We start from the raw sequence: 21,314 nt of genomic DNA, 5'->3' as shown, positions 1-21,314 counted from the left end.
TGATCATGTTAGTTGCGTCATTTTGTCCGCATCCAATTAAAATGTCAAGCCAAAGAAAAAACATGTTGCAATAACTGAAAAAATGACATTTTTTATGGCTGAAACCTTAGGTCAACCTAAAGCCAACTCATCCACTTGAATATTTTTCAAAAAGCTATAACTCTGAAAGCATTAAAAGAGCTATTGATTCTTTTTATATTATTTGAACTCATCTTTATGATTTGATTCAATTTGATTGCGAGCCTGAACTAAGGGGCAATGTTTTACAAAATTCTTCTATTTTCATATCCTTTTTTCCCTCCAAAATAAGAGAAAGGAAAAAAACATTTTCAAACAAGACAATCTCAAATGTGAAAAGTTCTGGAAGGTGTTAAGGCTCATTTTGCCTCTATTGAAGAAAGAATGAACAATGCAAAATTTCGAACATTTCACAAGGCAATCAGTTTGAGAGATCAGATAGAACTTGTGACATTACCAATAACCTGAGAAGAAAATGGGGCATGGTCGATTCCAAGGACAAGACAGTAGAAAAAAATGAGGCTCCATCCAAGAGATAAAACATAATTAATTCATGTTATGAATCTTAGACATACTTAAGAGCATCGTATTTATCATTTTTAGCATACATAGTTTTTTGCAGCTTTTTGAGTTAAGTGTCAACTTCAAGACGAAAGATACTCGATTCAAAAGTACATTCAAAAAGTTGTTGGTGGTTGCTCGACCTCACAGCAAAGGGGCGACTGTCTGACGACAAAACAACTTTTTGAGTCTCGTTCAGAGTCAATTTCAACTTCACAACGAATGATATTGAACTCGAAGCGACACAATTTACTCGATATTGGATTTTAACTTCACAACGAAGGTTATCCAACTCAATGCAGCATACAATAATTGGATTTCAACTTCAAGATGAAGCATATTTAAGTCAAGGCTCAACTTCACAATGAATGGGCCATCCACGATTTCAACTTCACGATGAAGGATATCGTGCCAACTCTATATTGGATTTTAACTTCACGACGAAGGATATCTAATTCAAAGCTCAACTTCAAGGCGAAGGGGCTTCCCAATTTCATTCAGAGCCAATTTCAACTTCACGACGAAGGATATTGGACTCGAAACAATACAAGCTTGGATTTCAACTTCACGATGAAGGATATTAAAGTTAAGGCTCAACTTCACAACAAAGGGACCATCCACGATTTCAACTTCAGGATGAATGATATCGTGCCAACTCTAGATTAGATTTCAACTTCACGACGAAAGATATCCAATTCAAAGTTCAACTTCATGGCGAAGGGGCTTCCCAGTTTCATTCAGAGCCAATTTCAACTTCACGGCGAAGGATATTGGACTCGAAAAAATACAAGCTTAGATTTCAACTTCACGACAAAGGATATTCAAGTCAAGGCTCAACTTCACAACGAAGGGGCCATCCACGGTTTCAAATTCACGATGAAGGAAATCGTACTCACCAGCAACATTCATATTTAGATTGGATTTAAACTTCACGACAAAGGATATCCAATTCAAGGCTCCACTTCACAACGAAGGGGCCATCCACGGTTTCAACTTCACGACGAAGAGAATCTTGCTCACCAGCAACATTCATCTTTAGATTTGATTTCAACTTTACGATGAAGGATATCCAATTCAAGGCTCAACTTCATAACGAAGGGGTCATCCACGGTTTCAACTTCACGACGAAGGGAATCGTGCCCACCAACAATATTCATCTTTAGATTGGATTTCAACATCACGACGAAGGATATCCAATTCAAGGCTCAACTTCACAACGAAGAAGCCATCCACGATATCAAATTCACGACGAAGGATATTGTGCCCACAAGCAGCAATGCAACCCTTGGATTTCAACTTCACAACGAAGGATATCCAATTCAAGGCTCAACTTCACAACGAAGGGGCCATCCAAAATTTTTACTTCACGATGAAGGATATCGTGGCGAGAAGGGATATATGCCAAAGACCTTCGAGTTCGATTACACTCAGCTCAAAGGCACATCAAATTTACAGCATAGCTCAAGGCGAGAAGGGTTATATATCAACAAAAGACCTTCGAGTTCGATTCCATTCGGCTCAAGGGCATGTCAAATTTACAGCTTGGCTCAAAGGAGAGAAATTTTTTCAGTCATCAAACCTACGATTTCAACTTCACAACGAAGGATATCGTACTCGAAAGATTGACCCAACTTCATGACGAATGAGTCACCTATAACACAGCAACAATAAAAAACCTGTTTCATTCAGGTCAAATTTCAGCTTCACAACAAAGTATAATGGGCTAGAAGACAATCCAGGAGCTACTTCCCGATACTTTGAGCTCATCTCAACTTCACAATGAGGGTTATCGTGATCGATGGTCCACGAATTCAACTTCACGACGAAGGATATCGTGCTCAACTCAACTTCACAACGAATGAGTCATCCACGATTTTAACCTCACGAAGAAGGATATCGTGCCCAATAGATCGACTTAGTGTCACAACAAACACTATTAAATCTCAAATTAAAGAGAACTAGACAAAAACTTGTTGTCTTTTTAGTCTTTGTCATATCCTTGTTAACACAAGAATGTGTAAAGAAGGGCAACTGTAAACACCCGTTTTTGTCCGGATTTTAAAAGAATATTTATTTATTTATTTATTTACTATTACTATTATTATTATTATTATTATTATTATTATTATTATTATTATTTAATATTTTTTGCAGGCCTCATAAACAACCAAATCCCGTTTTCCACTAAACTCCTAAAAATCCGGCAAGTGCAACCTCCCAACAACTTTCATTTTTTTAACCGAACATGCACCCATCTTCTCTCTCTCTCGAACGTACGCAACAAACCACCACTTTGCCAAGCTATTTTTAGATAAATTTTCTTATTTATTCTGGACGTATTTGCTGATAAAGAGGGGGGAGCAAGAACAAAGAATCAAAAAGACAAAAAAAAAAGGGGCTCAGCTTTCTCTCTCTCTCAAGTGGGGGGTTCTTTCAAATCCAATGGAAAGTCAGAAAACTGCACATACACTAGCTTGGACCTGAGAATGAGCTACTTCAACTTGCAGTCTTTAGAGAGTTATGGGTTTCTTCTTCAAATTGATCTCATTGGACCTGCAGTTCCGCATCATAGAGATGGTGTAAAGATTGACCTACACAACTATGCCCATTGTATTGAGCAAAATTGCAATAGTAAATGCAAAAATGAGAACATCGGCTATGTCGTAGGTGCTCGCACATCTTCTTTGGTGACACTGTAACTACATAGAGGATACTATCATGAGCGTTTCATTGATGTATCTAAGAGAAAGAGCCATCGCCGGAGCCTCTGTACACTGTTTTTGTGTGGAAAAAAATCAAAAGGGAGACCTCTCTTTTACATATTTTGGGGTTTTTATATCTCCGTTGATTACAAATCAGATTTCCTCTTTTTTTACAATATTTTCTCTTTGCATATTCGTTTTTGCTGATGGTGCACTTGGGTGCTCAGTTGGAAGTTGATTGGAGGTGTTGGCATGTTGGCGCGGTAAGACTTGATCGATTTGGTGCTGGTTGGGAGCGTTTGGAGCTGCTCACGTGGGGGACCAATAACAAGGCAGAAAAAGAATTGAAGGGAACAGAGAGAGAGAGAGGTGCTATGGCCTCTCGACCATGGAACGAAACCATCCAGCAGCTCTTTCCTACTACTGGAGGTTGAAGATGCCCAAAACTGCTCGTTACACAACCCTTGTCGCTAAGGTTACAAAGCAGGCCGCATATGATATGTCAAAGGAGTTGCAGATGGAGCGAGATAATGCACTCAAAGAGGCTCTTGAGTTATTGATTGGGTTGGCTAGGATGGAGCCTCGTTTTCTTAGAAGGCAGCTTGTCGATATGGTGAGCGCAATGCTACAGATTGCAGAGGTTGAATCACACGAGAAAGGCATTTGGCGATCGAGTTCGTGGTCACTTTGGCAGAAGCAATGGAGCGAGCTCCAAGAATGATGAGAAAGTTGCCGTAATTTATTAGTAGACTATTTGCAATACTAATGAGAATGCTGTTGAATATTGAGGATGATGCAGCATGGCACACTACAGAAACTGAAGACGAGGATGCTGGAGAAACAAGCAATTACAGTGTTGGGCAGGAGTGTTTGGATCGTTTGGCATTTTCTTTGGGTGGTAACATGATTGTTCCTGTTGCATCAGAACAATAGCTTGCTTATTTGGATACACCTGTGTGGCAAAAGCACCATGCGGCTTTGATTTCCCTTGCTCAGATTGCCGAGGGGTATGCCAAGGTTATGATTAAAAATCTGGAACAATCGATTTCAATTTAACTTGATGAAGAATCGTGACTTGAGAATGAAGGAAACAAATGAGATGCTTAATTACATGCGGATTATCAAGTTCCAGGCATGGGAAGAACACTTCAATGAAAGAATCCAATCTTTTAGTGACATAGACTTTGGATAAATTCCAATTGATCAAAGGTAAACAATTCGAATCGAATGCTTTTAAATTTTAATTTTAATTTTAAATTTTCGTAATTACGACAACCGATAAATTAATTGGTACCGAAAGGGCGGTTCAAGGGTGTTAATCCTTCATTGACCGTAACTGACTCCCGAACCCGATACATTTATGGTAAAATGCAGATTAGGTGAGAGGGTATCCGATCCACCTAAATGTTTTTAAAATGATCGATGGCGACTCTAACCTAATTATTCAAGTCAAAGCCTAATTCTGGGCCCAACCGAAAGACGATCGCTATATCAGTTGGTAGTTGTTGTGCACAAGTTTTATGGATGAAACAACAACTTTTAGATTATGGAATTGAAGTAAGTACCATACCTATCAAGTGTGACAATACTAGTGATATTTGTCTCACTAAAAATCCCATCCAACACTCTAGAACCAAGAACATTGAAATTAAATATCATTTCATTAGAGATCATGTCACAAAAGAGGATATAGTTCTAGAATATGTTGATACTTTGCAACAATTAGCGAATATTTTTACAAAACCTTTATATAAAGAAAGATTTTGGACACTTAGAAGAGAATTAGGTTTAACTGACCTATCTTCACTTATTGTTTAAAATAATTTTTAGCACTTTTAATTAAGATTGAAAAATGCGTATAAAAATAACTCTTTTGATTGCATTCTTTGCTAATAGTTAGGGGGAGTTTATGATTATTAGTGAAAATTAATTATATGTTCAAATAATGTTTAAGGATAGATTTGATTGATTGAACATAGTTAATTTTCGTAATATGAGTTGTCAATACCACCAGAGCAGATTAATTTAGCATTTTGAGTGTTTAAATACATATTTTTAACTTTTTTGTGCACTAGGTATCGATACGTTTTTAACGTGTATCGATACCCCCTTTGAATGTGTATCGATACCCCCATAAGGGTACCGATACCCCCATCGGATTCTGGTTATTAAATGCCTAATCTCTTCATTTTTTTCAAAACCCCCAAACTTAAAACCCTCACAACCGTTCGCCCCTCTATTTCTCTCTACTCTCATCTTTGCTCAAAATCAACGTTTCAACTCGGAATTAGTCCAGTTTTCAACATATATTCCTGCTACAATCATCGAACGCATGCAAAAATCATCACATTCTCACTCAATCTTCAAATTTCAAGGTAACTTTTCTAAAAACTCTATTTTATTGATTTTTGAACTTAGGACTAGTTTTAATTAGTTCTAGGATGAATTAGATACCAAGCATTTGTTAGACTATAGTCTAGAACTATAATCTACAACTAATTTCATCAAAAACACAATATTTTTCAAAAAAAATTAAAATTTTGAAATTAAAAAAATGTTTTGATTTTAAAATTGTTGTTTTTGATTTAATTATGTTGTTTTCATGAAAACTATACATATTATAATTCTTCAAACATTGTTTTAAAACATAGTTTTCAAGTTTGCCCAATAGGATTATTTTAGAGAATCTTGAAATATTGAGGACTCATTTGAGTTTTGGGAATTGATTGTATTGCATACATATGTTTTAAAATTACAGGTATCTATTATATTATGATTTCTTGAACCATGTCTCATAAACGTCCTAGGTCATCATCTAGTCATTCAAACCGACCACCAAACCCACCTCAAATTTCACCTCATATTCAACAAATTCCTAATCCCGATGATCCCGAAATGACTATTCGAAACTCATGTTTTAACAAACCTGGCCGTAGGGATAATATTTACCATAGGTTTGATTATCTTTTCGAGTCTTACAAAATTCGGGAAGAACATATTCATTCTCTTCGAGCTATGGTAGCAATGAACTTTAGATATCTTCCTACCCTACAAGCTTGGAAATTTGATAAACTTTTCAACTCGAACCAGTAGTTTACCAACAACTTGTTCGAATTTTATATTCCAATGCCGTTTGTATTCAAAACGAGTCTCAAAAAGAAACCATAGGAATTCGATCTTATCTTCTAGGTCAATTCATTTATATTGACTCGAACTACATTGCTAACGCATTTGGTTTAGATAATATTGGCTAAGATAATGAAAAACAAATCGTAGGTTCTCATTATAAAGCTTGGAGGAGTGCGAGTGTGTTAGATCACCACGATCATTTTCTCCATCTGATCATCTCTTGGTGGTTTAGACCATCCAGAGGCAAATACTCCACTCTTAGAGCTTTAGATATTTGGTGGATACATTGTATCCAGAATAATAAGAAAATAAACCTACCACAAATTATCTTTTCTGAACTCGTTGAAACCGTAAACCTTGTCCCTAATAAGAAACTTTATGAAACTCTAGTTTACGGTTGTCTTCTGAGTAAATTGTTTATCAAAACCGAGTTTAGAGTACGGCTTGATGTAGCCATCCCTCTTAAAAACAAAATAAACTTGACATGTTTAAATAAATCGGGATGGAAGAAGGAAGGTGATCAATGGGTTCATCCACCGAGCAAACACCGTGAGCTAGTTCTTCATGAGCTCCACCTCCTCCGGCACCGACAAATGACAATGATCCAGAGCTTCAACAACTTATGCAAGATATTGATGATGAAGAACCTGAGGATGAGCCAGCACAGCAAGAGGATCAAATGCCTCCATATTTTCGATCGATTTTGGAGTCATTTGATCTAAGGTTTACATCCATAGAGTCTTACTTAACCGCTATGGGGGCTCAACAATTGGAATTTCAATGGGAGATGAATGAACGTTTAGATGTGCTCACACTCGAGATACGAGCACATTATCCTCCTCCTCCTGATCCTCCTTTGGATGATTAGACCTTTGCCTTGCTTTAGTTCTCTAGGATCGAACTTAGGACTCATTGTTAAAATATTTTGGATGTTTTTGAATTGTGTTTTGGATATTTGATTTGTTTGTTTGAATGTTTATTTTGGTTTGAATGTTATTTGAATGGTTATTAGTTAATTTGATCTTAATGATGATCAGTTTTTGCAACATTTACATATTAGTTGAAATATGACCAATTTACCATTACACATTATTTATGAATATTGATTTATGGAACTAATGGCTAACCTTTCTCTTGATTGTGATCTTAGCAGCTTAAGCTTTAAATTCTAAATATCAATTGGCTAAATCTTCAAAAAAAAAAACCTTGTTTACAAACGTTTTAGAGTCTTTCTAATTTAACAAAAAGGGGGATAAGTGTTATAGTAAGGGGAGTAATTTTTTAACAAAATTAATTTCAAAATTGATTTTTGAAAGAAATCTTAAAATTACTAAAATGTTTAGTTATATCAAAAAGGAGGAGATTGTTGAAAATATTTTGATATTTCGATATAACAAATTAAGTGTTATTGGATTTTAAGATTTTATAATCATTTTTAAAGTATATTCGTTTCAATTATTCGAATATCAAAATATTACTCCAAGTTTTTCAAAGATCAATTTCAATCCTTACTTAAGTGTAAAATTATGTTTGAATCTTAAAATATTTTTGAAACAAATTTTACAAAGTATTTAGAGCCTTAATTGAGTCAAAAAAAATTTAATAGGAAGGGCTTCGAGAAAAACAGATTTTCCAGAGGGTACTGATACCCCTCATAGGGTACCGATACCCCTATACAATTTTTCAGCTCCGAGAAAAACAAATGTCCTATGGGTACTGATACCCCCTCAGAGGTACCGATACCCCTAGTCATTTAACGGTGAAATATTTGAATTTTACACTGCATGTACCGATACCCATTGAAGAGGTACCGAAACCCCACGCTTCTAGCAGCCTTTTTCAAGAGGGTTTTCACACTACAACAACTCTAAAATCACCCAAATGATTCACAATGGCTAGAATCAATTCAAGGTGTATTTAAACAAGTTCTGAAGCCATTGATTAACAAGAATTCATTGAGAAATAAGAGAAAGCATTAAACATCAAGTTTGTGCATTTCAAGCCAATTTTCCTTCAATATTCATTTTGGTTTCAAGAACACTTATTGTGCACAATTGTATTATTCTTGAGTGTTATTTCTTTGTTCTAGAATTATGCAAACATCTTGCCTTGTGAGGTTTTTCTTGTAAGTTTGCGAAATTTGTATTCTTGTTTTTAGGATAGCGTGTTCTCAAGAATTTGGGGTATAATTCTTTAGGGAGTTGTAAGGTTACTCTTTGTCCTCAAAAGAAAGAACAAATTAGTGAATTTGTTGGAAAATCCTTAGTGTGGGTAGCTAAGGTAGTGGACGTAGACTTTGGTTGAGAAAGTCGAACCACTTTAAATCGCTGTGCAAATATTTTCTATTTTCAGCAAAAGCTTCCACCAAATTTTTTAATTGTCAATTCACCCCCCTCTTGGCTATTTCGTCGATCGATTAACTCAATATTTTCATTAAATTCCCACCCATTTTCCCCACCTAACACGCTCCTCCTCCTCCCCTATATAAACCCCTTCAACCCCCTCATTCTTTACACCAAAAAAAATCTATTCCTCTCTAATATAACTCAAATTCTCCCTTCATTTGAGTTTTAAATTTCTTATTAGTGGTAAGAAATTTATTTTTAAATTAGTATTTTTTTTAAAAAAAAGTTATTATATTTTATTTTTTAAATAATATTTATATAATTATTATTTATTTAAACTTATTAATTAATTATTATTTATGCTAATTATATTTGTTTGTCTACAATTATAATGGAAAGCAAAATGCTGTTGCGATTAGATGCAAATCATATCTCCTAACATTTTAGTGATATGGTATATTAATTAGAAAAATGATCGAATTTTGGAGACATTTATTAAAAACCCACGGATACTGACACCAACACGTATTTTGCCGTATCTTTCTTCTGCCGGGTTCGGGTATATTGCAAAAGTTATTGGCGGTTGCAAACTCGAACCTATCCTAATTTCTGTATTAGTTGAGAGGTGGAGGCCGGAGACACACATTTCATCTTCCATGTGGAGAGTGTACAATTACATTAGAGGATGTCTCAATGCATTTGGGGATTCCCGTTGACGAAAATATTATGTGTGGTGTGGCCGATGGTGATTAGCAGTCAATATGCATAGAGTATCTTGGAGCTGCTCCGCCAGAGTTCAATAGAGGTAGAATAGTTTTATCATGGCTAAAAGATAATTTTGAAGTTTTGAATGAAAATGCTTCTAAGAATGAAGCAAAGGCATGTGCTCGGTCTTATATACTACGAATCGTTGGAGGAATATTGATGCCCGAAAAAACTCGCAACCAAGTGCATTGTATGTGGTTGCGCCATCTTATTGATTTTGATGAAGCTGGAAGATATAGTTGGGGCGCTGCAATTTTGGCATTTCTCTTTAGAGAAATGTGTCGTGCAACGAATTATAAAAAACTGCTATTGGTGGATGTCTCCTGCTTCTCCAATCATGGGCGTGGTTCCGCATGACTTTCTTATGCCCGATCGTTAATGAGCCATATGTATTCCCCTTATTATTGAGGTTATGTCTGAACTAAATTTTGATTTAAATATTTTTGAATTAAATAGGGTGATATTTAGTTTATATTATATTTCATAGGTGGTCAATGAAAAGAAAGAATCATAGAGATATTCCTACTGAATTAGAGGAAATTTGTTTACTTGTTGATAAAAAACTGGCTCTGAGGTATGTTTTTAAATCTGTTTAAATATGAATAATTTAATTTAAAATGCTTGATATAATTAGAATATTATATTTATTAGAATTATATATTTATGTTTCAGTTTCAGTGGATACCTTATGCGAGCGATGAAGTAAAGGCTTGCATCCCACCCTACCTGAGTGGGTCATTAGATGTTTGGATATCAGTTGTACCTCTTATATGTTATGCTATTATTGAGTGGCATCCGGTTGATCGTGTTCTCTATCAGTTTTGTTGTACGCAATATATTTCTGGAGCACCTATGAATTTAGACGACATGCATAACATAGACAGAAAAGGAAAGAAAGAGGTCAACTGGGTGGTGAAACACAGAGATTGGATTGCGATTTGGGAGAACCGGTATGAACACTTGTCCCCTCGACAATTTTACGCTGAAACTGGTCATATGGTTACAGATAACTATATGGAGTGGTTTAATGAAAACGAAAAGTCGGTTCTACTTTCGACGGAAGCACGAGGGGTTAGCATTCATAGGCGGTGAGATAGACGTCCATCGTCACAATATCATCGTCCCCCGACTGTTGGACAGAGAGAAGCCGCTACCGGTTCAGCATCAGTCGCACCACCAGAACCATCACAATATCCATATCCACTGATGATGATGCCACAGGGGTACATGCCCAACCCACCAGTTCAGATGCCATCTCCGCAAGGGTATATGCCAAGCCCACTAGTTTATATGCCATCTTCGCAGGGTTACATTCCTAGCCCACTGGGGTACATACCCAGCCTGCCAGGTTACATGTCTATCCCGCAGGGTTTTATGACACCCTATGGAGGTGCATATACGGCTATGTTTAATGATCCAACATATGGTTCATATACATCTTATTTGGATAGTGGTGCTTCTCCACAAACACCTCAAACTCCATCTGGATCACAGACATCGATGCCAATATTTTCACAGTTTTTTCAATTCTCTATGAGCAGTGGGATTGATAGTAACACTCCTCCAGGGTCGTTATTTTATACATGCCCTTCATCATCATCTATGCCAAATGAACAAAATGTCGATGATGATGATGATAGTGAAGATGAGGAGACTGAAGAGCAAGTTATATGAAGAAATCCTCAACGAAATAGACAACCACTGCCTCATTCGAGAAGACGACATCGGTGATCCAGTTGTATTTAAATGTTATTTAAATAGTTGTATTTCACAAATTTATGTAATTTTGCACTGTTATCTAAATGTTTAATGGTTGTTACAATAATATTTTTAAAATTTAAATTCAAATTCAACATTAAATGTTTGTTAAATGTTTGTAAAATACAAATCCAAATTCAACTTAATATTCAAATTAAAATTTAAAATTGTATTCGAAATTCAAAGTTATATTCCAATTATAGTTCACCAAGAAAGTGACATTACAATTGAAACTTAAATTACATTTTCTTGTAAAAATTATTTAAAAAATATTTCCAGAATAATTAATGAGCATCATTATAAAATGTATACATTAAAAACCACGTGTTATAATCCCATTAACAAAGGCTCACAATGAAAAATAATTCGTAAAAACATTTCGATGTTCATTCCATGCAATTTCAATGTCACAAAACAAATGTTGACTTTATCACTTCAACCTAACCATTCTAACTCCTTTTTTATCCAAATTATCCAAACTTCACATAACACTTTAATTTAAGTTATGAACTTAAATTTATCCATATGTATGATTTTATCTTTAACTTGCTCAACTTCCAAAAAGAACCTAATTTCACATTCTAACATCAAATTCAACACTCTAACATAAATTTCAAACATAAATTTCAAGCATAATAGGGCAATTATAACCTATTATCTGACAAAAAAGGGAAGGCACGCCCCTGAAATGCCCTTTCACCACTTTGTTGCGTCCCCTCAGACATGATAGGTACTGACATGAATAGTGCCCCCTGGGGGCATCACACATAAAAGGGAACTTAAAACATATTCTCAGACAAAAAAGGGAAGGCCCCCCTGAAACACGCTTTCACCACTTTGTTGTGTCCCCTGAAACATGATAGGTACTGACATGAATAGTACCCCAGGGGACATCACACATAATAAGGTAATTATAACATATTCTCTGACAAAAAAGGGAAGGCTCACCCCCTGAAACGCGCTTTCACCACTTTGTTGCGTCCCCTCAAACATGATAGGTACTTATATGAATAGTTCCCCCGGGGGACATCACACATAATAGGGCAATTATAACATATTCTCTAACAAAAAAAGGGAAGACGCGCCCCCTGAAACACGCTTTCACCACTTTGATGCATCCCCTCAAAAATTATAGGTACTGAAATGAATAGTTCCCTTGAGGGACATCACACATAATAGGGTAATTATAACCTATTATCTGACAAAAAAAGGAAGACGCCCCCTGAAACGCACTTTAACCACTTTGTTGCGTCCCCTCAAACATGATAGGTACTGACATGAATAGTGCCCTCCAGGGGACATCACACATAATAGGGCAATTATAACCTATTCTTTGACAAAAAAAGGGAAGGCACGCCCCCTGAAACACACTTTCACGTGAATAGTACCCCGGTTAAAGATATTATTATATGCAGTGTATTATAAACTTTCAAAACACACATCAGAAAATCTCATTCTCTAAATTTCTCAAAACTCTCAAACCTGTATTCTCTGAAAATGAGTCATCTTTCTGTTGTTGTTTTCTATGATGGAGAAATTCAAGAATCTGAAGAGGGGGTTGTTTTTGAATCAAATCATTATATCCCCTTAACCTTGAAGAGAAACATCACTCTTGAGGAGTTAATCACAAAAAATTCGTTAAAGATTCGTGTAGCAGGCCGAAGAAGACTATATTCACTTCAGTATAGATTTCCTACTGAACTTTTTCCACTCCCATATACATCATTTTAGCTTTCCAACGATGATGATGTTACTATGATGGTTGATGCTCATATGGGAAGTTCTCAATCTCTTATTGAAATGTATGCCACTTTTATTGAGGTTCGTGCTTCTCGTGGCCTCTCATATTCCTCTCATTTTGGCATTGCATATCAAGCTGATCAAGTTGATAGCCCGATGCAACTTATCTGTAATGATTTCACATCATTAATGGCAAATCCAACAACAGATGCCATGTCATCAAGTTCAATAGGAAGGCATTCATCATCAACTGCTTATGATTTCAACCCACGTGGCTTCACCAATAATCCATATGGCAACATCTCTTCTACTTCAAGGGGTACACATTCATCTGCCACTGTTTTCGACTTACACATGGAAATGTCATCGAGACAACAGTCTATTCACAACCCACATGATACAATGGCTTCAAGTTCAAGGGGAGGACACGCAAGTGGCAACTTATTTGACCTCAACATTGGATTATCTGAGGAACACTCATCTCCACCAGGAGAACCTCTTCGTGAGCTAGGTGCAGATGGTTCTGAAACGAGATTATTCATTGAACCTAACTCACCACTGTTTAACGTACACTCTGATGATGATGAGGATGACGTTCCCATAAATACAACACCATGTAAACTTCCTGTAAATATGTATGGGTTGATTATGATGCAATATACGAGCCTCAATTTCTGGATCTCCCTAATGTTTGCAACTATGAACTTCAGTAATCATTCAATGACGGTGATATACATATTGGAATGAAGTTCGCATCGAGAGAGGAAGCAATGATGGCAATAAAGAGTTACAATATTCGTAACTCAGTTCACTCCCGAGTTATCAATCTACTACGGAGAAATATATATTCTACTGTGTCCAACGTGACAACGGATGTAAGTGGATGGTCCTTGTATCAAAGAGAAAGAGGAAGAACAACTTATGGGAACTAACCAGATATAACGATCCTCATACGTATTGTGCAAGAGGTATAAACCAAGACCATCCTAACTTGGACTCCAACATTATTTGCCAAGCAATCATGCCTATTGTGAACAAAGCTCTCATATAGCTGTTGCAGTGTTGATTTATGCTATACAATCACAATATGGGTACACCGTCTCCTATAAAAAATCTTGGAAGGCAAAACAGAATGTCATTGTCAAACTTCATGGCGAATGGGATTCCTCTTACAACGAGCTACCCAGTTGGTTTCATGTTATGCAAAGACTTAATCCCAGGACAATTGTTGAGTTCAAAACTCAACATCATTACGTGAATGATCGAGTGGTTCGCAATCGCTGTCAATTCTACCGTGTCTTTTGGACTTACCCTCAGTATATTAATGCAGTGAAGTACTGTAAACTAGTTGTCCAAATTGATGGTACTTTTTTGTATGGGAAATACAAGCAAGTTTTATTATTGGTTATAGTCCAAGATGGTAACCGCAATATTTTTCCTGTTGCATTTGCCCTCGTTCAAGGAGAAGACATTGAGTCTTGGGTTTTTTTCTTAAAAATTTACGTTTACATGTTGTCACAAGGGAACGCGTATGCATTATTTCAGACCGAGGAGCCGGGATAAAAGCAGGAATAGACTCTTCGTATCCAATGTGGAAACCTCTACATGTACAACATCGTTATTGTGTCCGTCATATTGCTGCAAACTATTATGGAAAGTACAAGAAGAATGATGAACGTCAGTTAGTCATGTGCATAGGTATGTTATTTTTTTCCATTTTTTCAATAATTTTCGTATTACTTATTTATACTTCATATTAACTACTACATATTCCTAATGGCTTAGGTTACGAACTCTTACCTCAAAGGTTTGAGTCTATGCTACAAGAATTGTTTGGCAAAAATAAGAAGGGGTGCGAGTACATTACGGACATCAGCAAAGAAATATGGACAAATGCTTATGACGGGGGATATCGCTATGGTCATATGACAACCATCTTGGCTGAAGAAATTAATTCAACCTTAAAGGGGGCACGTCATTTACCAGTCACGGCGTTGGTCAAAATGACTTATTTTCGTTTCGGTTAACTATTTGCAAAGGTCGGTGGACAAGCTCTTACCTGGATGTAGAATGACCATATTTATCACCCAAGACTAGTAGTTGATTTACAGAAAAAAGTGGTTGCATCAAATGGGATGTTGGTTACAAATTTTTCTTGCACCTGTGAATTATTTCATGTAATCGAAATACCACGTCCTCTTCAAGGGATTGAAGCTAACTCTTTTAGAGTTAATCTGCAAGAGAGGTGGTGTGATTGTGGTTTCTTTCAAGCCCTCAAATATCCTTGCTCTCATGTCATAGCAGCTTGCTCACATTCGCATTTGGACTACAAAAATTATGTTGATCTCGTATACCAACTTTCACAACTATTCAAGGTATACGAATTTGAGTTTTCGCCATAGGTAACGAAAGAGACCCAGATGAGATTCAAACTTGGCTTACAATTGTACCAGATCTATTTCTATTGAGGGACTCAGGTTGTCCAAAATCCACTAGAATACATTGTGATATGGATATTCGGGAGAGGTCAACAAACAAAAAAGATGTGGGCATTGCAGAAACATCGGGCACAATAAAAAAAAATGTCCAGCTATGTTATCATCACATAACCATTAACCCTTATGTAATTGTATTTTCTATTTCAATGAATGTTTTTGTTTCTAATATTTAAATGTAATTGCATTTTCTATAATTTCCCAATGTATGTGTATTTTCTACCTAAATTTTCCACTTACCTCTTACTTCAAGTAATTAACATTTTCAATTTAATCGAACCTTACCCTAAAGCACTTTAACCTACACAACCTTAATGAACCTTTGACCTACAAAATCCTTCACCACTTTCACCTTAACCTTACCCTAATGTTAATAAAACATATAACACTTTAACCTAAATTCACTTCACCTTTAATACACATTTAAAAAATACATTCGACAATTCTTAAATCATAACCGGAACATTTTACATAATAAATTATTAATTTATTATAACTCTAAAACATAAACATTAAGGCTTAGTTTGTTTTCACTGTGCAACCTCTTCAAACCTCTTATGTCTGCACCGCGCAGACCACGCGCAAACATTAAGCTTCGCAGACCATTTGTTTTTTAGAAGACAAAAGCTTTTCTAACGTCTACGCGAGCTCTTCTTGGTGCAAACATGGTTTTATGTCTTCAACGGTCTTCAAACCTCTTCAAGAACAATTATAAAATATGGTTATTTATTAAAATAATTTTAAATAGTTTAATAAGGTTATTTATTTCGAAATAATTTATTTTAAAATAATTTATTATAAAATAATTTATTTTAAAATAATTTATTATAAAATATGGATTGATTTATTTTAAAATAATTTATTTTAAATAATTTATTAGTATGGATTGATTTATTTTAAAATATGGATTGATTTATTTTAAATAATTTATTAGTATAGATTGATTTATTTTAAAATATGGATTGATTTATTTTAAATAATTTTTTAGTATGGATTGATTTATTTTAAAATATGGATTGATTTATTATTGTAGTTGTATGGATTGATTTATTTTAAATAATTTATTAGTCTGGATTGATTTATTTTAAAATATGGATTGATTTATCGTTGTAGTTGTATGGATTGATTTATTTTAAATAATTTATTAGTATGGATTGATTTATTTTAAAATATGGATTGATTTATTATTGTAGTTGTATGGATTGATTTATTTTAAATAATTTATTAGTATGGATTGATTTATTTTAAAATATGGATTGATTTATTTTAAATAATTTATTATTATAGTTGTATGGATTATTTAAATTTCAGTATTGTAAGACTAAAATTATTTAAATCTCAGTATTTCAAAACTCTTTTAAGTTTAAAAAATCAGTTTATTTATATTTAAGTTCATTTTAGCAGTCTGCAGACGTTAAAAAACAAGCAGTCTTCTTCTTGTAGACTGCAGACTTTTGGTCCTCCTCTTCTGCTGTAGATGCCTGCAAATGTGGTTCACAGACTGCAGACCTTTTACCTCTGCAAAAATAAACACCGCCTAAATCTTTATTTTAAAAAAAACGCTCTCTCCAGCATGGCGCCACATCAGCTGGAAAGCGCATCCCTGGAAGCGTGCCTTACGTCCACATAAGTAAACTCCGGCAATGCGCGTTACCGGGGGCGCGCCTTTGTGCCACCTCAGACGAAAGGGTGTTAGTTAGGGAAATATTGGTCAAATGGTGTTATTTAGGGTATATTAGGTTCATAGGATGATTTTTAGGTCAAATCGCCGTTTTATTTGGGTTTGAAAATAATAATAAAAAATAGTGATTACACATATATTATTTGTAATTAGCTTAGATTAATAAAAAAATATTAGGGATATATTGTGATTAATAAAAAGGTAGACGTGCCAAAAATATAATCAATATTTATAAGATAAAATTAATAATTATGCAGAACCACAAAAAAGGGAAAAAAAGGCGTGGCAACTAAATGATGAGAGTAACCTTGAAATTAGGGGAAACTTTATATTAATTTTGATGTTTAATATTTATTATTTTATTTTAACAAAATAACTCTATTTAATGATTTTTAAATATTATTTTATAAAATTTTAAAGTCTTTTTTAAAAATATTTCTTAAAAATTAAAATTTAAATAAAAAATAATTCATATATAGCACTTTTCAGTATATAATATTTATTTTGCACGAACCAAGCAACTTTAATGATTAAGGGATTAGTTATATCCCTTGAAATCTCGGATTTAAGCACCTCCTATGTCAGGGATATGATCGGTCATTGTCAAATAATTGAGAGTCTTTTAACATAAACTACTTTATATTCACCCTAGACTTATAAAAAATACTTATTTTTAAATTATAAATTAATTAAAAAAATCAATTTAATTCGGATAATCATAATTTTTTAACTTATGAATCATAATAAGTCTAAACACCACAGTATAAATAAAATTTTCACTCACACCCAACAACCTCATTGCATGGAAATCACAAACAAGCTCACATCTTCTTATTCTCTTGTAGTAATTTCATAAAAATTGAATGTGATTAAATTAGTTAAATTATCGTTTTGACCGATTAATTCAATTTTTTATTTAAATTATTAATTTAATCAATTAATTCTATTCGTTTCCGGTACTAATAACATCGTTCTATAGTGTTCGAAGTTAGATTGCAATTTAACTTTTATTTTGCCTCCAAAAAGACATGGAATTTAGCCTTGTCTGCATTCTTGTGGTCTATATGGCTCATATAAATGATGTTATGTTTAACAATAGGAGTTTTTGTATTGATAGTTGTCTTGATGCTGCGATTTGGAGGTAGGGTTGCCGGTGCAAGTGGAAATGGCCTGAGTGCTACATTCCTATCGTGTATTTTATTAGGGATCCAAGTATGGTTGTTGGGATTGTTAGGCAATAGTGTTTCTGTTGATCCTTTTTTCGTAATTGGTTTCTAGGGATGTGTTGCTGTGAATATCCAATCTCTATTTTTATGGGTGGTTACATATCTCTGGAGGCTTTCTTTTCTAACTACTCGTGTTTGAAGTTGTTTTATATGCTAGTTGGTGGTATGGTCTTTCTTCCTAAGCTGTTTGGAGATGCTGTGCGCCACATGTTTGCCTTTCCAATGGTCATTCTTTGTTGTTGGGTGGACATTTGCTGTTTCGGTGCTGGAATGTTGCTGCAGTTTCTGGTTGCTAGCAGTGCTGTAGATATAGTTCATTTGTTGATTCGTCTAATATGTGGTCTTGTTCTTTTTTTCGGTTTTGGTTTTCTTCCATAGCAACTCTTGGTGCATTCTTTTTCCTCCATCTAGGTTTAGGGAGGTTTTTTAACAAGGCCCTTGATGTTGTCTTGTTCTTGTATTCACCCTTTATCGAATACAAATCCTTTTTATAAAAAAAACTTTTATTTTGTCTAAATTCAAATCAGATAAGATTCAAACAAATTCGATAATTCATTTCATTATTTAAAAGTTAAATATAATTTTTATTGATAATTAGTAATTCGGGGTAAGCCTGGTTGATCCGAATTAAAACTCAATTATGTGGATCGGTTTATCTTTTCACCTTAATTAACAATAAAAGAAAAGGTAGTAAAATTTCAATAATAATTAATTAGAGTTGATGTAATTAATTAATTTTGGAAGTAGTTTCGTAATTGACTTTAAAACTTTACACCAAAAGGTTCCAATAATAATTCCACATTATAAGCCTCCAAATGAGCCTTCCCTATACAAGTACGCAATAGAGTTGCATGAACAAGTGGTAATATATAAATAAAAGGGTAAACTACACCAGATACCACTAAACTTTTGGTTTTGCATCATTTATACCATTGAACTTTCAATTTTGCCAATTATATCACCGAACTTTGATTTTCGTTTCAATTATACCACTGAGTCGTTAAATCGTTAACAATAAGATCAAAACAGTGTCGTTTTAGTGAGGTGTTTACGTCGGAAAGCGTCAGCCACATCAGTAACCGCCAGCCACATTATCATATCGTTAACGATTTAACGACTCAGTGGTATAATTGAAATGAAAATCAAAGTTCAGTACTATAATTGACAAAATTAGTGATATAAATGATATAATATCTAAAGTTTGATGGTATATGATGTAATTTACCCTAAATAAAATATAGTATAATTATTAACTTTAATGTGGTTTATTTGATTTGATGTTGTAAGAATCGAATTTCAGTCAGATTATTGATTTTTAATTTAAAAATGATAAAAAGGCTTAAGGGTGTTAAAACTCTTCAGATTTTTTCTTAAAAATCAATCAAACATTTATAATCATTGAAAAATTCATTAAAAAGATAGAATTTGTTTTAGGTTAAGTATAGTCGAATATCCATAAATCATGTATGCATCTAGCACCAAGATCTAAATTGAATTTAAAAGTTGATTATGTGTGAAGAATGATAGAGCACCTCCCACCACGCTAGAAAATCAGTATCTTAAAAAGTCATGTCTAAAAAAAACTACAAGGACGAGATTAGCAAAAGTAAAAAAAATGATAAACCAATAATGATGCGTAAAGATAACATTAAACATGCTTAAAAACTAAAATAATTACAAGTTTGAGACCTATAATCTTATTAAAAGTCTTTGATCAGGATTAAATCAAAAACAATTAAGAAATTGAAGTCAAATTTATAATCAAAATCAAATTAAGGACCAAATCAAAATTTATTAAAATATTAAAGTTAGATTCATTAACCAACTTTGAATGAAGGACCAAATTGAGGTAATTAGAAATTAAGCAATCAATTAAGGACCAAATTGAGGTAATTAGAAATAAAGGCCAAATTTATTAATCAAACAATTAAGGACCAAATTGAACTAATTGGAAACTAAACACCTAGCTTTGCTCACAAACATAGAAAGGTCAAACGTTTAGTGGTTAGGCTCTAATTTCTCTTGTTAAAACAAATTGGGTAGTTCCATGGACAAAGCAAAGGATCTTTGCCAAAAGGAATGGGCATTATTTATATATGGATAACCATACACTTTTATTAACATCATTTTACTTATTATGTATATAAAATTTATATTAATTCAATACTTAGGGTAAAGTACACAAATCCCTCGACTATAGGGTGATGTTTTGTTGAGTCCCTCAACTAATAAAAGTTATAAAATGATCCTTCGACTATAGGGTGTTTCTTTGTTTTGTCTCCCAACTATTAAAAGTTACAAAATGGTCATCGAAGTATTTAGTAGGTTTCAAACTCATTCTTTTCCGTTAATAAATTGGCATCTAGCTCAAACTGTCGTAAATTTTTAACAAAAAGTGATGAGTCTGGAACATACTAAATAGTTGAGTGACCATTCTGTAACTTTCAATAGACAGGGGACTCAACAAAACAACACCCTATATGACCATTTGTAACTTTTAATAGTTGAGAGACTCAACAAAATATCACTCTATAGTCGAGGTACCATTTGTGTATTTTATCCTAATATTAATTTGAAGTAAAATTAATTGGATCTTATCCTTATATATACTTAATATATATTTGGTCCCATTATCTTAGCCTTTTAGCCTTTTGGACCAAAACCCCAAATCATGACATCCCCAAATGGTTGGTCCCATTACATTATTTTCAATTTGTCCCCCGACAACCACCGTAGCCTGGCCCAATTGTAAATCACACATCAGCTAAGATCTGCCCTAACATCATGGCAAAACTAGCTCTTCTTTTTCTCCTAAACCCTAAATTTTAAACTCTAAATCAGCACAACACAACACATGTAACAAATTACTATGCCAAATGCAAATATTCAACTCA

This window comes from Hibiscus syriacus, unplaced genomic scaffold, assembly GCF_006381635.1.
Source record: "Hibiscus syriacus cultivar Baekdansim isolate YM2019G1 unplaced genomic scaffold, ASM638163v2 tig00000541_pilon, whole genome shotgun sequence".
Taxonomy (NCBI): domain Eukaryota; kingdom Viridiplantae; phylum Streptophyta; class Magnoliopsida; order Malvales; family Malvaceae; genus Hibiscus; species Hibiscus syriacus.
The sequence above is the reverse complement of the archived record's forward strand: the minus strand, read 5'-3'. Positions refer to the sequence as shown.